This window comes from Phacochoerus africanus, chromosome 15 (assembly GCF_016906955.1).
Source record: "Phacochoerus africanus isolate WHEZ1 chromosome 15, ROS_Pafr_v1, whole genome shotgun sequence".
NCBI lineage: Eukaryota > Metazoa > Chordata > Mammalia > Artiodactyla > Suidae > Phacochoerus > Phacochoerus africanus.
In genome coordinates, this window is record NC_062558.1 from 2674035 (window position 1) to 2689518 (window position 15484).

Sequence of the window (15484 nt, forward strand, 5' to 3'; positions counted from 1 at the left end):
CTCTGGTATGATGCTCCAGTTCTCACTGCTGTGCCCTGAGGGCCCAGCACCCCCTTTCTCTTTCTCTAAGATGTTGCTGCACCACCTCCTCATGGCTTTCCCTACCAATCTCTTCCCCTTCAGCACTGCTCCAGTTTTTCTTATGGTCTCTTATGATTGAATCCCATCACTCTCCTGCTTAAAAATCGTTGCCAGCTCCTCATTTCTTATAGGGAAAACTCAAATATTTTCTTGGAACACAAAATTCCCCTCCTTTATTCTACAGGGTCATATCTTTATCAACAAATTTGAAGTAAAACTTGTGTTACTTGAAGTACAACACGTGTATAGAAAATTGAGAAGTAATAAACCACAGCTCAATCAGTCCTCACAAAGTGACCCTACCCAGGTTGGGAAACAGCTTTGCCAGCATCTCAGAAGCTCTCTTCATTTCCTCTCCCAGTTGCTACCTCCTGTCTTGCCCAAATTTTACCGCCACTCTCCTGACTTCTAACACCATAGTTTTGCCCCTTTCAAAGAAACTTTATGTAAATTGAATTACACAGTATGTGTTCTTTTAAGTGTGGCTTCTTTTGTGCAATATTATGTTTGTAAGTACGTTTCACCTGGGCTATTCCAATATCTTCATTGTATGTGGATTAACTGAATAGGATTAATTGATCTGTTCTACCATTGATGGGTTATTTTCAGTTTTTAAGTATGATGAGTAATGTTGCTATGAACATTCATGTACATGTTTTTTGGGTAGATGATGTCTTCATTGCCATTTACGATGACTCTAGGAGCACAATTGCTGGTCATAAGCTATGCATATGTCCATCTTCAGCAGAGACTGACAAGTCATTTCCAAAGTGTACCAATTTGCAGTCCTACCAACCAGGTATGAAACTTTCACTTGCTCCGTATCTTTGTCCATACTTGGTATTTCCGTCCATAAAATTTAAACCATTCTGATGAGTGTATAGTGTGTCTCCATATGGTTGAAATTTGCACCTCTCAGGTAACTAAGAGTATGAATCAGTTGGATGTCCTCTTTTGCGAAGTCTGTCTTTCTTATAGAAATTTTTACTTTTTTTCATTTTAAAAATTTTAAGGAAGTACAGTTGATTTACAAGGTTGTGATAATTTCTGCTGTACGACCAAGTGATTAATTATTCATATACACACATCCATTCTCTTTCAGATTCTTTTCCCACATAGATTATCACAGAATCCTGGGTAGAGTTCTCTATGCTCTACAGCAGGTTAGACGTTTTTAAACATATTCTATGCCTCTCTTGTTGGGTCTCTGTGCTGATAGGAGATCTCCCCCAAGTCTGTGGATTAAGGATACATTTACCTAGTGTATTTCGATGAACAGACGTTCCTAATTTCAGCATAGTACAGTGCCTGGGGAACTCTCTTTTTTTGGATGTCATAGCATGCATGCAGGGTTTTTTGGCCCTCTTTCTAGGCATGATAGCCTCGTAAGATGCTATCTAATGACGACGAAGAGCATTTGCAGGCTGCTTCCCTTTTATTAGAAGGAGAAAGAGATCACTCTTAAGTGGTTACAGTGATGTCCTGTGCATTTCACTGACAAATTGGGTCCCATCTCCACCCCTAGCTGCAAGGGAGTCTAGGAAAGTGAGTATCTCTCTTGTTCCTGCCTCTATATTCTGAGGATAGCAAGAGGGAAGGGAACTGGAAATAATTGTTAGGAGTCCAATGGGCAAAGCCTGCACAAGAAAGGAATCATGTGCAGGAGCTTCCTGCTCTTACCAGCAAGTGGAAGGCACATTATTTGCCCCTCCCCTCCATTAAAAAATGTTGACTATATGTAACAATGAGCTGTTAATGTCATTCCACTGAAATTACATCTTGAAACTGAGCTATTATGAAGGGTTACTGATAAATGTGAAATGGGTGTTGAAATACCTCCATATGGAATCTCCAGATGTACATCTGTTTTAGTGCAAATCTTCATATAGACCATTTTGAATATGAAAAATAAAATCATAACATTGGTCATCTTAAGAGGATTTGTTAGAAGAGGGAAGCCTTAAAATTTTATTTTTATACTTCTATACTATGTCTCATATTTTTATAACTTGGAAAATACTGTGAAAATCCATACATTTGAGTCATGATAGAATCGAATCCCACTTAGCAAGTATGGACTGCCTTGGTTCACCATTGTTAATTTAACATCGCCTGCATTCCTGAAATGACCTATAGTTGCTAAAAATTGGCTGGATTTGTGGAGTGGATAAACCACACAGGAGGTACCTTAGTGTTATTAAGTACTTACTACAGAAAGTTAAATGTCACGTATGGGCTGAATGGTGTTCCCTCAAGATGCATAAGTTGATGTTCTAAACCCCATTACTTCAGAATGCGACTGTGTTTAGAGATAGGGTCTTTATAGAGGTAATAAAGTCAGAATGAGTTTATTCGGGTGGGCCCTAATCCAATACACTTGGTATCCCTGTATGAAAATGAAATTAGGGAGTTCCCACTTGTGGCTCAGTGGAAATGAATCTGACTAGTATCCATGAGGATGCAGGTTCAATCCCTGGCCTTGCTCAGTGGGTTAAGGATCCAGCATTGCCATGAGCTGTGGTGTAGGTTGCAGATGCAGCTTGGATCCCGCATGGTTGTGGCTGCAGCATAGGCCAGTGGCTACAGTTCCTATTCAACCCCTAGCCTGGGAACCTCCATATGCTGTGGGTGCAGCCCTAAAAAAAAAAAGATAAAAAAAAAAGAAGAAAGAAAAGGAAATTAGGACACAGGTAGGTAAAGACCATGAGAAGACAGGGAATTGACACCATCCACAAGCCAAGCAGAAGGGCCTCAGAAGAAGCCAACCTCATCTACACCTTGATTCCAGCCCCCAAAGCTGTGAGCGAATAAATTTCTGTTGTTTAGGACACTCAGTCTCTGATACTTTGTTATGTGGCCGGCCCTAGAAACCAGTACAGATACCTCATACCCACATGTGGTATATCTTCATTCTTCTTCTGTCCAGGTTTATTGAGGTATAATTGACAAATAAGATGGTATTTTATGTGAAGTCTACAGTGTGACTGATTTGATATTCATAACATTGTGCAAGGATTCCCACCATTGGCATCACCTCTCATATTTCCCCCTTTTTTGGGGGGGGGGGGGCGGCACCGTGAGAACACATCTACTCTATTAGCAAACTTTAATTATACAACACAGTATTCTTTTTCTTTCTTGCCTTCTTTCTCTCTTTTTTTTTTGTCTTTTGTCCTTTTTAGGGCTGCACCTGCTGCATAAGGAGGTCCCCAGGCTAGAGGTCTAATAGGAGCTGTAGCCGCCAGCCTATGCCAGAGACGAGCCGCATCTGCAACCTACACCACAGGTCATAGCAATGCCGGATCTTTAACCCACAGAGCAAGGCCAGGGATCGAACCTGCAACCTTTTGGTTCCTAATCGGATTCGTTTCTGCTGCGCCACGACAGGAACTCCCAATGTTCTTAACTAGAGTTTCCATGTTACTCATCAGATTCTCAGACCTTATTCATCTTATAACTGAAAATGCATACCCCTTTACCAGTCTTTCCCTATTTCTTCCAACCCTCAGGCCTAGGCATCCATATTTCTACTCTCTGTTTCTGTGAGTTCATCTTTGGGATGTCTTCATCCTAGCGGGATGTCGAAAGAGTACTGCCTCCTACTTATATATGACCATTTGTTTAATGTTTCAGCTTTTAGCTTTTGAAAGTCCTTCCATAATTCTTTTCTTTTCACTGTCAAGATTATTCAGTGAAGCGAGGTACTCTTGCCTTATCTATAAGGAAACTGAGGCACAAAGGGATTAAGTGACTCTATCAAAGTCATGTAACAAGTGAGGAGCAAGACCAGATTTGGAGACTTGGTCTCCTGGACCAGTAGTAACTGTCTCAAATGGTGCTTATTTCCAGGTGTATCCGAGCCACCCAGCAAATGCGTATTGAGTGTACGTGTGTGTCCATCTTTCTCTGAAGCTAAGAGGGACAGTGATGGTGAGAACATGGTGTCTGCTTTTGAGGAGCATACAGTCTAGATGTGTTGACAGACACCTAGACAAGCAATAGCTTATGCAATATGAAAAGCACTATAATAACCGCATGAACAAAGCATTGTAGAAGCATCACAGGGGAGGACGTCGCAGGTGTGGTGGCATTGGTGCTGGGCTTGAACAAAGTGAAAGAGGTTGTCAGAGGTTGGGGTTTCCAAGCAGAACTTCACCTGCAGAGTCCATAGTTGTGTGAGGTGGAGACCACAACAGACAGGCTGGAGTATAGACTGGAGGACAAGGGAGAGGGGTGCAGGGAGATGGGGGGAGGCTCAACAATTCCAAAGAGCCTTCTATGCATGTGAGCAAATTTTCCCTTCACCCCATACATCAGAAGTTTTCAGATTATTGCATTTCTTTTATCAGGTTAAAAAAAAAGTTAATAGAAAGCTATCGTAAGATTGTTGAATTTTTATTTTTCTGGGTAAAAACCAAATTACTATCATCTGAAATTCAGTATCATTTTTTGTTTTGTTTTGTTTTGTTTTGTCTTTTTAGGGCTGTACCCATGGCACATGGAATTTCCCAGGGTAGATGTTGATTTGGGGCTGCAGCTGCCGGCCTATATCACAGCCACTGCAACATGGGATCCAAGCCACATTTGTAACTTACACCATAGCTCATGGCAACACCGGATCTTTAACCCACTGAGTGAGGCCAGGGCTCGAACTCATGTCCTCATGAATACTAGTTGGGTTCGTTACCACTGAGCCACAATGGGAACTCCTCAGCATCATTTTATACAAGGAACAACACCAAGAACTTAGGGGAGTCATATTTCTGCTAAAAAAATTGAATACATTTGCTTTATGAAGAACTTACTGTGTTCTCTATTTTTCACTAATTTCACCAAGACAGAGTTTTGGGGGCCACCTTATAGATCAGGCTTATCAATTTTTAACGAGGAGGGGATATGTGAATCGCCTTGAGGATCTTCTTAGAATGCAGATTCCAATTCCAGGTGGGGCCTGAGAGTCTGTGATTCTAGAAGCTTCTATGTCAGATCTTCACTGCTGGAGCCTAAACCACACTGACTAGCAAAGCTTAGTCTGGACAGCAAGAAACCAGAAGATTGGCTTGATTGAATTTGTATTTTATTTTATTCTTCTTTCACTTTTTAGGGCTGCACCCATGGCATATGGAGGTTCCCAGGCTAGGGGTTGAATTGGAGCTGTAGCCGCCGGCCTACACCATAGCTCACAGCAACACCGGATCCTTAACCCACTGAGCGAGGCCAAGGATCGAACCCACAACCTCATGGTTCCTAGTTGGTTTCATTTCCGCTGAGCCAGGACGGGAACTCCTGCATTTGCATTTTAAAAACAAACCAGAAAACCATGTGTGAAGTTGGTTGTAAATGAATTGCTACCACAGTTAATCACACAAAGCAGATAATTTGCCCTGTGGGTTATGAAAGATTTCCTTACCTTTCTGGTCTGCTGATTCTTTGCAGGAATTCCTTAAATGGCAAGAACACCTCAAAGATGCACACACAAAAAATCATTCTTTGAATTTACTATCTGTGTCTCCTCTGATTTAATAGTTTAGTCTTGCCATAGAAATGGAATTTTTGTGGAATTCTTATAAGCAAGTGGTGTGTCTCAAGAAGAGACTATCTACAGCCAAAAATAAAATGACTTAAAAATAGTATAAAGCAAAGCAGCAGTAGTTGATTTGGTGCCATCTTTTCTCAGGGACTCGAGCAATGATTGAGTCCCATACATGGAGAACAGATTGTTCCATGTGAGGCCTATTAGAAGTTAACTCCAAAGCAGATGTTCCTGAAGATTCTGTTACCATTATCGACAATCTGTTCTCGTTTTATAGAAAAACAAATATGTAATAATAAATTATCATACTTACCTTAATGGCTTAATAAGGACTCATTAGTAAACATTCACAAAAGGGGATAGGAAGTTTAAAATGTACCATTGAAAAGAATTAATACTTTTCTTACATCAGAAGCCTAAGACGTAGTGAGCAGTGGCAGATGGTGAATCTTACAAATATCTTACCATTATTGGGAAGGCTGCTGGAACCCAAGGCAGAAAATAGCAAACTAGAATGACTGCGGGGGTCAGTTGTAATTTTAAAGAAGCTCTGAGTTCAGAGACCAGATGGTATTCTCTAAAAGATTGATTCAGAGATGCTGCCCACAAAATCTTTCCTAGGTGTTTGTTTTCCTAAAGCCTATTTGAACAGTGATTCTCAGAGGACTTACAACTTTTAAAGGGGTCTTATATTCTTTGGCTTTGTGTTCTATAAAGGGGTATTCAGTAGCTTGAATGAACACAACTCCTGATGGACTCAAAGCTCAATTTTATGTAGTTCCCACTGCCTCATTAAACCTCACTCAGTGATAAAGTCTTTCGCGGACCGCTGGGAAACATGCAGACAGGAACATGACTTCCTGCTCATTTGAGAAGCAGACATGCCTTAGGCACCTTGTGAAACAAACGCAGCCTCGATTCCAAAATATAGTATAGGCATCCAAAATAGTTCAAAATCTAAAAATACTTACAAGGATATATTACTGACCAAATCCAGTCTAATGGGAAAATACAGAGGGAAGGGTCAATAGGAATGTGTGTATATCTTGAAAATCCAGAAACATCAAGAGTGTCGAATTGAGGACCTAAGATACACCTGAAACAAAATTAAAAAGAAACTCCTATTTAGTTCATCAAGTATATAGAGAGCTATTGCCCCTCAACCCTGAGCCCCCTCCCACAGAAGTCTTTAAGTGGAATCTAACACCTGATGTTCTAAGATTCTATTCTCTGTGATGCTGGGAGGATACTGGAATTTCGTTTTACAAATTTATTTTTTCAAAGTAAGATACACTAAGCTGCACTATTATGTAATATTTTAGGCAAACAATACATGCATTCTCCCTCTCTCTCTCTCTCTCTCTCTCTCTCTCTCTCTCTCTCTCTCCCCCCACGCCTGTCTGTCCCCTCTGTGTGTATGTGTGTGTGTGTGTATATTGTGTGTGTGTCTGTCTGTCTGTCTGTCTGCCTCAGGACTGGATTGATGGGGAGTTCCCATTGTGCTCATTGGTAAAAAACCCGACTAGTGTCCACGAGGACTCAGGTTGGATCCCTGGCCTCGTTCAGTGGGTTAAGGATCCGATGTTGCCATGAGCTGTGGGGTATAGGTTGCAGATGCGGCTCAGATCTTGCATTGCTGTGGCTGTAGCATACACCACTGGCAGCTGTAGCTCTGATTTGAATCCTAGCCTGGAACCTCCATATGCCATGGGTACAGCCCTAAAAAGAAGAAGAAGAAGAAGAAAGAACTGGATGGATGGATGGATATATAGACTGATAGATAAATAGATGGATCAATGGTTGTACTCTTCTTTTTTTATAGCTAGGATTGTGAGATAAACAAAAGTTGGAAATCTCTGGTTGAAAATACTAGGACAGTTCTGTTTTGCATTTTCAGAGCCTGGTTATGTTACTTAGTTTATTCAAGTTGTCCTTAAGTGGTACAATATCAAAGAAATAGTTCTTAAATTTTTTTAAATAAAATTAAATTTTTATTGAGGGGTAATTGCCATACAGCTGTATTAGTGTAAGCATCTGAGAACTAATTTTTAGATGGAAATATCAGTAACTCCAGTAATAGGACATAATAGAGATCACCTAATTTACAAAATTATTGTCTTAAAAACTTAGCTCTAATTTTCTTGCATCAAAATTTATTTTTTTTTTTTCAGCAAGCAAGCAAAGTCTCTATTACAGGAAAGCAAACAGCTCCCAGGACAGCTGGGAGGGGGGAGAAAAGGCCCCCTCTCTGTTGTCCTATTGGGGTTTTTATCCCTCAAAGATTGGGGGGGGTACCAATGTGGGGTCCAGAAAGATGTGGTTTTCTCCCATTGGCCTTGCCCAGTTACCTATATCAGTCCTTGTCCAATAGAGGTCTTAACGGGTCAAAATTTATTTTGAATAATGTTACTTCAATGGTAGTCATCTGTTTCAGCTGCAGAAAAGATAAATAAAACCTGAAGTGACTGACACCAGGGCAGGTAATTGCTATAGAAATTGGACAAAAGAGGGAGGAGCAGGACGCTTTCATTTTACTTTATTTTATTTTATTACTTCACCACCACACCTGCTACATATAGATGTTCTTGGGCTAGGGTTGAATTGGAGCTTCAGCTGCCAGCCTACACCCCAGCTCCAGCAATGCAGGATCCAAGCCACATCCCTACACTACAGCTCACCACAACGTCATAACCTTAACCCACTGAGCAAGGCTGGGATTGAACCCCCATCCTCGCAGACACTACGTTGGGTTCCTAATCTGCTGAGCTGCAATGGGAATGCATCCTTTTATTTTTATGTATTTATTTCTTCTTTTTATGACCACACCCATGGCATATGGAAATTCCCAGGGGTTGAATCTGAGCTGCAGCGGCAGGCCTACACCACAGCCATGGCAACACCAGATCCAAGCCACATCTGCGACCTACACCACAGCGTGTGGCAATGCTGGATCCACCGGACTCTCTTAGGGGGCAGAAGCCTAACACCAGGAGAAAGAGGCGTAGTGCACTAATTCAGGCGGGGATTGTCATTTGCCTTGCTCCCCTTCCCTTTCCTCCCATGGGTCTGAGCCTCTCACGGCACCCAGAGCCCAGGGAGAACAGCTGGCATCAGTGATACAAAGTCCTGGCTTCACACTGCTTGATTGTGACCTATACTGAGATCTGTTTTATATTGTGAATGGAAACATACATAAGGACATGTGTTTCACAAAACCAGAGTTACACTTATACATATAATGCGTTGTTATGTTGTCTAATCCTTCCTTTGAAAAGTTGGCTAGTTTCTATTAAATTAATGGTACAACCCATTATAGTTTCAAGTCCCAGTTTGCAATGCACAGATCACAGGGAATAAGCCTAGAAAAATTAGCATTGGCCAAAATATTGAGGGCCCTATAAGGAGCTTGACTTTTATAATTTATTAATAAGAGGGCCTATTGAGGTTTTGTTTTTGTTTTTGTTTTTTGGCTGCCCCATGGCACCTGGAGTTCTCAAGCCAGAGTCGTGACCTATGCTGGATCCTTTAACCCACTATGAGGAGCCAGGGATTGAACCTGCGTCCTGGCACTGCAGAGATGCTGGGGATTGCGCTGTGCCACGGCAGGAACTCCTGTGAGGTTTTTAAAAAGAGAGTGGAAAATCAATCTGCAGCAGTGGGCATGAGGTGTACAGACACACACATACACATGTCTATATGTAGTCCATAGACATGAAGTGATTAGGCCTAAACCCAGGGAGCAGAATACTTATTGTCCTATTTTTTCTTTCGTATTTATGCCATTTGAAGCACCGCTGGTTTGAATATAAGGCACTAAGCACTGTAGTTAGGAGTATGGCTCTTGAAATCACATCCTAACTGCCTCCCTCCAACACCCTCCCCACCCCCCGTCCTGTGAGCCTGGGCATCGTAGTTAATTTTATGTGCCCAGATTAAACATTATTCTGGCTGTGTCTGCCAGGGTATTTCTGGATGAGGTTAGCACTTGAATCTGTGGACTGAGTAAAGCAGATTACCCTTCCCTGTGTGGCTGGGCCTTATCCAAGCCGAGGTCCAAACTAGAACAAAATGTAGAGGAAGGGAGAACTCCCCCACAACACACTCTCTCCCTCTCTCTCTTACTCTCTCTGCCTTATGAGGCTGGGACATCTCGCTTTACCTTCTCCCGCCCTTGGACTGGGTGGGATTCACACCATCGACTCTCATGGTTCTCAGTCCTTTGGACTCAGACTGTTAATACAACTGGCTTGGCTCTCCTGGGTCTGCAGCCTGCAGACACAGCTGGTGGGACTTCTCAGCCCCCACAATTGCATGAGCCAATTTCTTATAATACATTCTCAATCTTGGAGTTCCTGTCATGGCTCAGCAGGTTAAGAACCCCACTAGCATCCATGAGGATGAGGGTTTGATCCCTGGCCTCGCTCAGTGGGTTAAGGATCCAGTGTTGCCATGAGCTGTGGTGTAGTTTGCAGACTCGGCTTGGATGTGGCATTGCTGTGGCTGTGGCGTAGGCCGGTGGCTACAGCTCCAATTCAACCCCTAGCCTAGGAACCTCCATATGTAGTGGATGCAGCCCTCAAAAGACAAAAACAAACAAACAACAACAAAACTCAGTCTCTTCCAATAGATAGATAATCTAGAAATAGGTATAGAGAGCTTTAAATCCTATTGGTTCTGTTTCTCTGGAGAACCCTGACTAATACAGCAGGTTAAGTTCATGTTTCCATGATGGACGGAGTAAGAGCTCTCTGAAGTCTAGATAATACCAGTGGCAGTGGGTGGCAGCTGGCAGAGCCCCTATCCTAACTCTAGCCAGCCACATTTCCTGAAGCAAAACAACTGCTATCCGTATACATGCAGGAAATTCATCTGAATGGAGCTTGCAAATCTGCTGTCACCAAACCTTTGCTTCCCCCATCACTCTGTCTTCCAGTCACAGTGGGAATGGGGAAGAGCAGGGTGGAGGTGGGAAAGGAGGGTGCAGAGGAAATGCTGCTTGTCCTCTCGGCTTAGTGCTCACCATAATTTTTTACCTTTAAAGCAAACCTTGAGTTCTTAAAGGCATACTCAGAAAAATGACCTGTTATTAGTTCCTTATGGTATTTTCATCATAAATACACATTACTGGGAGTTCCCACTGTGGTGCAGTGGAAAGGAATCCGACTAGTATCCTTGAGGACATGGGTTCGATCCCTGACCTCGATCAGTGGGTAAAGGATCCTGAGCTGCTGTGAGCTGTGGTGTAGGTCAAAGACGCGGCTCAGATCCAGCATTGCTATGGCTGTGGGGGAGGCTGGCAGCTGTCTCTCTGATTTAGCCCTTAGCCTAGGAACTTCCATGTGCCGTGGATGTGGCCCTAAAAAGACAAAAATACATACATACATACATACACGTTATTGTATTTTTAAGGCAGAGTTCAATTTTGGCACCCTCTTCGTGTTATCTAGGCACCAGAGAACACAAACGGTTAGGCAGTGACAAACAAAAAGTAGTAGGTTCTAGTAATTGCTTGCATTTTCCTTCTGCTTAGCCATTGTTTATTGCTTTCATCAGCTATTACATTACACTTTTCTCCGTCAGAGAACATTCTCGCCTGAGGTTAATTTATTTTCAAACTCAGTGAACACAAGAGTGACACTTTCCTCAATTCTGTTTTATTGCATGGCTCTAAGGAGGTGCTAAGATGATTCTTCCTACCTGAGAAAAATGAGTTTTCTGTGTGTTTGGCAAGCTTTAGGCCTAATTTGCATATTCATGGCAAGACAATTATCTTGATTTTTGAAAAAGACATTCATTTGCAATATCAAAATTCAGAATACTTTCACTCGAATTAGCTAAATAACGATCACAATTTTGCTCAGCAGTGATGTAGGTGTGATGTTAATGCCATTTGGCCTGCAATACAAAAGCAATTACAAATCAAAGAAGCAAGCAATAATTTACTGTGACATTTATCCTGTTTTGTAGAAGACCCAGAACAGGTTCATTGCAATCCGCTTTCTCAGTAACCCTGGCTGGGTCAACTCATTACTGATGAAGCCTCAGAAAACGCGGATGTTTGTGGTCATGTCAGAGCTTTTCAACGAAATCTCAGACTTCTGTTTGTGGTATCATATGGTGATGTGATTTGGAGGTTTTCGAAGAGAAAAGCAATCTTATGACTGCCTGCTGGAAATGCCCGGTTCTTTGGCAGCTTAGGAGTTCTGGGTAATTTTGGAGGAGAAAAACTGGTGCTCCCTGACCTCACAGACTCTGTCGCCTGCTGAGCCGGCACTGTATCCCACAGGACTGCTGCCTCCTCAGGCAGCCCAGGACCGCAGCCCCCTTCTCGGCCCGAACCACCAGGTCCGCTTCTTCTCTGCTGGTCCAGCTGATCACCACGTAGAGATTTATCTTCCTGCTCTTCTCCGGTCTCCGTCTTCCACGCACCACGTCTTTTCCTCCCAGCACCATCATTATTCTCTAACTCCTCGCTCTCATCCTCTTTCTCTGGAAAATTCAGTGCGCACCTGTGCAGGGCTAGGGGACCGGTGGGGAGCGGCAGTGAGTCCAGACTTCAAGAGTGGAAGTTGGTAGCTCCGGAGCTCCCCTAGGACACTTCCAACCTGGCGACACGGATACTTGAAGATGCTCGGTCACTTCCAATCCCCACAGAGCACAGGGCGGCTCGAGGTGGCAGCTGAAGAGAGGGACCTTGGCCATTGTTCGGGCATAGGGAGGGCTCAGAGCTGTCCGCACATAGGTGCCAGGGGAGCTCGTCGGTCCCGAAACTACTGGGATGAGCCTACACTTCATCCCCGCGTGACCTCAGCCCCACCCCCACCTGGGCGTTTCTGTGTCGACCCACAGTATCCTTTCCTGCCCACCCTTTACACACCGGCCATCCATCCTTCTCCCAGGGTCATCCTGGCTTTCCTCAAATCGTCCCCTTCACTCCCACCCACATGCTCTTCTGATCTCACACTTGAATTTGTCTTTCAGGGGGCAGTTACGCATTTCCTCTAGTCACTCCTGAAAGAATCAGGGACGATTTCTTAAGCCTGGAATTCAAAGTTCTTAGGCAACTGGTTCTACATTTAGTTTGGGGTTAGTTCTTACCGATTTTCTAAATAAATTCACTTTTTCAGGGATGCAGAGTGGCTGTGTTGCTTCTCCTGATGGCAGTATGAGCCCTGCTCTCTGTCCTTTCCACCAGCCTAAGTTCTAATTCCCCCTTCTGCAGGTTCTTTTCTTGCTGAGGTCCTGACCTTGACCTTCCCTCAGGTCCCCCCTGTAGCTGCAGTGCACACCCCAGCTTCTTTCACAGGCACACTGTTTTCCCACGTGTTTTACTTCTTGGTAATGCCTCTTGGCTGTTTCCATTTTTGGTGTCTCAGTCTTTCCTTCAAAAGTAAATTCAACACTCTTCGATAGGAGATTGTCTCTTTTAGCTGTTTCTTCCATAGTAGGTAGCCCAAGACTGGGGCTCTATAGGCAATTTGTATGTAATGATAATTAGCAGGGCCCCCCTAACCCTAAAGACCTGGCGAAGGTAGTCTCCCAGCCTCAGTTACACGGACGGTCAAGGTCCAGATCCCCTAGTAGATGCTATAGGTTCCTGGGAGACCTCAACCTTCACCATCCCTCTACACTCAGGAAAGCTGCCTTGCTCTGCACAATGCTGGCCCAGATATAAAGTCCAGCAAACAAACAAAAGCCCACTCACACAAAGCATCTGAGAGCCCAGTAGGACTTACAGGTAGAGGAGGAAATGTTAGAAATGGGTTTTTTTTGGCCACATATTCTTCAATGGCCTACCTAGGCCTCCTCCACGCCACCCCCCCCCCCCCATCTTTTCTCCCCACCCCCTTACTTTCGAAAGTAGCCCCTTGCCAAGCACAAACCACCCCCCCCCCATCTCCTCTCACTTTTTCTGCAAAGCAACCTACCTTTCTCTCTTGGTGCCCAGTACCTGCTGACAACATTGTTTTTAGGACTTTTTCTCCTATGACCCCAGTAGTGCATCACCGTTATTTTCTCAAAGAAAAAATTGCAAAGTTCCCTGGTGGCCTAGTGGGTTAAGGATCTGGCAGTGTCACTGTTGTGGCTCAGGCAGCTACTGTGACATGGGTTGGATACCTGGCTCTGGAACTTCCTGCATGTCACAGGTGAAGCAAAAATAAATAAATAAAAATAAAATAAAATAAAGTAAAATCCCTCTCTTATGGGAAATCTGGGACAGTTGTTGGAATAACTTTTTAAAAAAATTCATTTCATTGAAAGAGCTGCTCACCTCAAGGGTGATTCATCCTGAGGCTTCCCCTGTTCCTTCTCCGCCTTTTGTTAAATCACCAAACATCGTTAATGAATAACCCTCTTTCCCATCTTCAGGATTTTGTCCATGTGGGCTTTCAAAAGGGCCTTATTCTTGACCTCCAAAACCTTGGACTTCATTCAAGCACTTTCCCCAAAGTAACCTTCTCCTTCTCAAGTGGATAAGACTGACTGACAGAACGGAGATATCAAAAGTGGCAGTGATACCAGTCTGGGTTCCTTGGCTTATTTAGTTTACTTTGTGAAGTACTGCTACTCATCTGCCAGTAACATTGTCAATACTCAGCAATGGCAATCAGGCCTTGGCAGACCCCAGCATGACGACTCAGCGGCGATAGCTGCACGCCCTCCTGACTTTTTAAGCAATGCTCTTTGTCACCTTCTAATGTCACCTGTTCTCCTTTGCCAGGAATGCTACCACTTATCTCCATTAGTTCTTGAATTATTGTTTTCCTTATATCCATTAGAATCAGTATAAGCTAGCTCTGCAAAAATACTGCCAAATTCTTTACACCAGTTATATTTGATCTTACCTTCCCACAAGACATCCTAGTTCATGTTTCCAATTCAACTAAAGTTCATAATTCTAAATTGTCTCTTTTTTTCCTATCTTCAGTGGAATCTTGAGTATCCTACAATTTCATACCCTTGGCAAGTTTTTCTTGTCTTGTCTTTGTCTTTTTAGGGCCACACTCATGGCATATGGAGGTTCCCAGGCTAGGTGTCGAATCAGAGCTGTAGCTGCTGGCCTACACCACAGCCACAGCAACACCAGGCCCTTAACCCACTGAGCAAGGCTGGGGATCGAACCAGTGTCCTCATGGATACTAGTCAGATTTTGTTTCCGCTGAGCCAAGATAGGAACTCCTGAAAGTTTTTCTTAATTAAATTTTCTGGTGCAAGTAGTTTGTGGACACCACACACTGTCATTCCAATGGTTATACGACTTCCTAAACAAGCCCCAGTCCCTGGCCTGTAAAACACACACACAAAACCCAGTGTGTGCTGCCAATGATGCTCGTTTTTGAGAGATAATTTCTAGTTTTCAAAAACGTGTTGGACAGTTACCATTAAAAAAACTAACATGACTTTTTTTTTGTCTTTTTTTCTTTTCTAGGGCTGCTCCCACGGCATATGGAGCTTCCCAAGCTAGGGGTCTAATCGGAGCTGTAGCCTCTGGCCTATACCACAGCCACAGCAACGTGGGATCTGAGCCGTGTCTGTGACCTACACCACAGCTCATGGCAATGCCGGATCCTTAACCCTCTGAGCGAGGCCAGGGATCGAATTCAAACCCTCATGGTTCCTAGTTGGATTCATTAACCACTGAGCCACAGGACAGGAATTCCTAAAAAAAGTTTTAAATTAACAATGACTGTGTGTCAAAAAGATGCCCACTTATGAGGGATCGGACTTCAGAAGAGCTATTAATATGTGTAAACATCCACATGAACTGGAAGAACTACTCCGATGTTTTAGCTGTTTTTATTTGGGAATATTTTCCCCCAAAGGTGAAAAAAAGTTATTGCACAGCTGTCACACACACCATAAAAATGG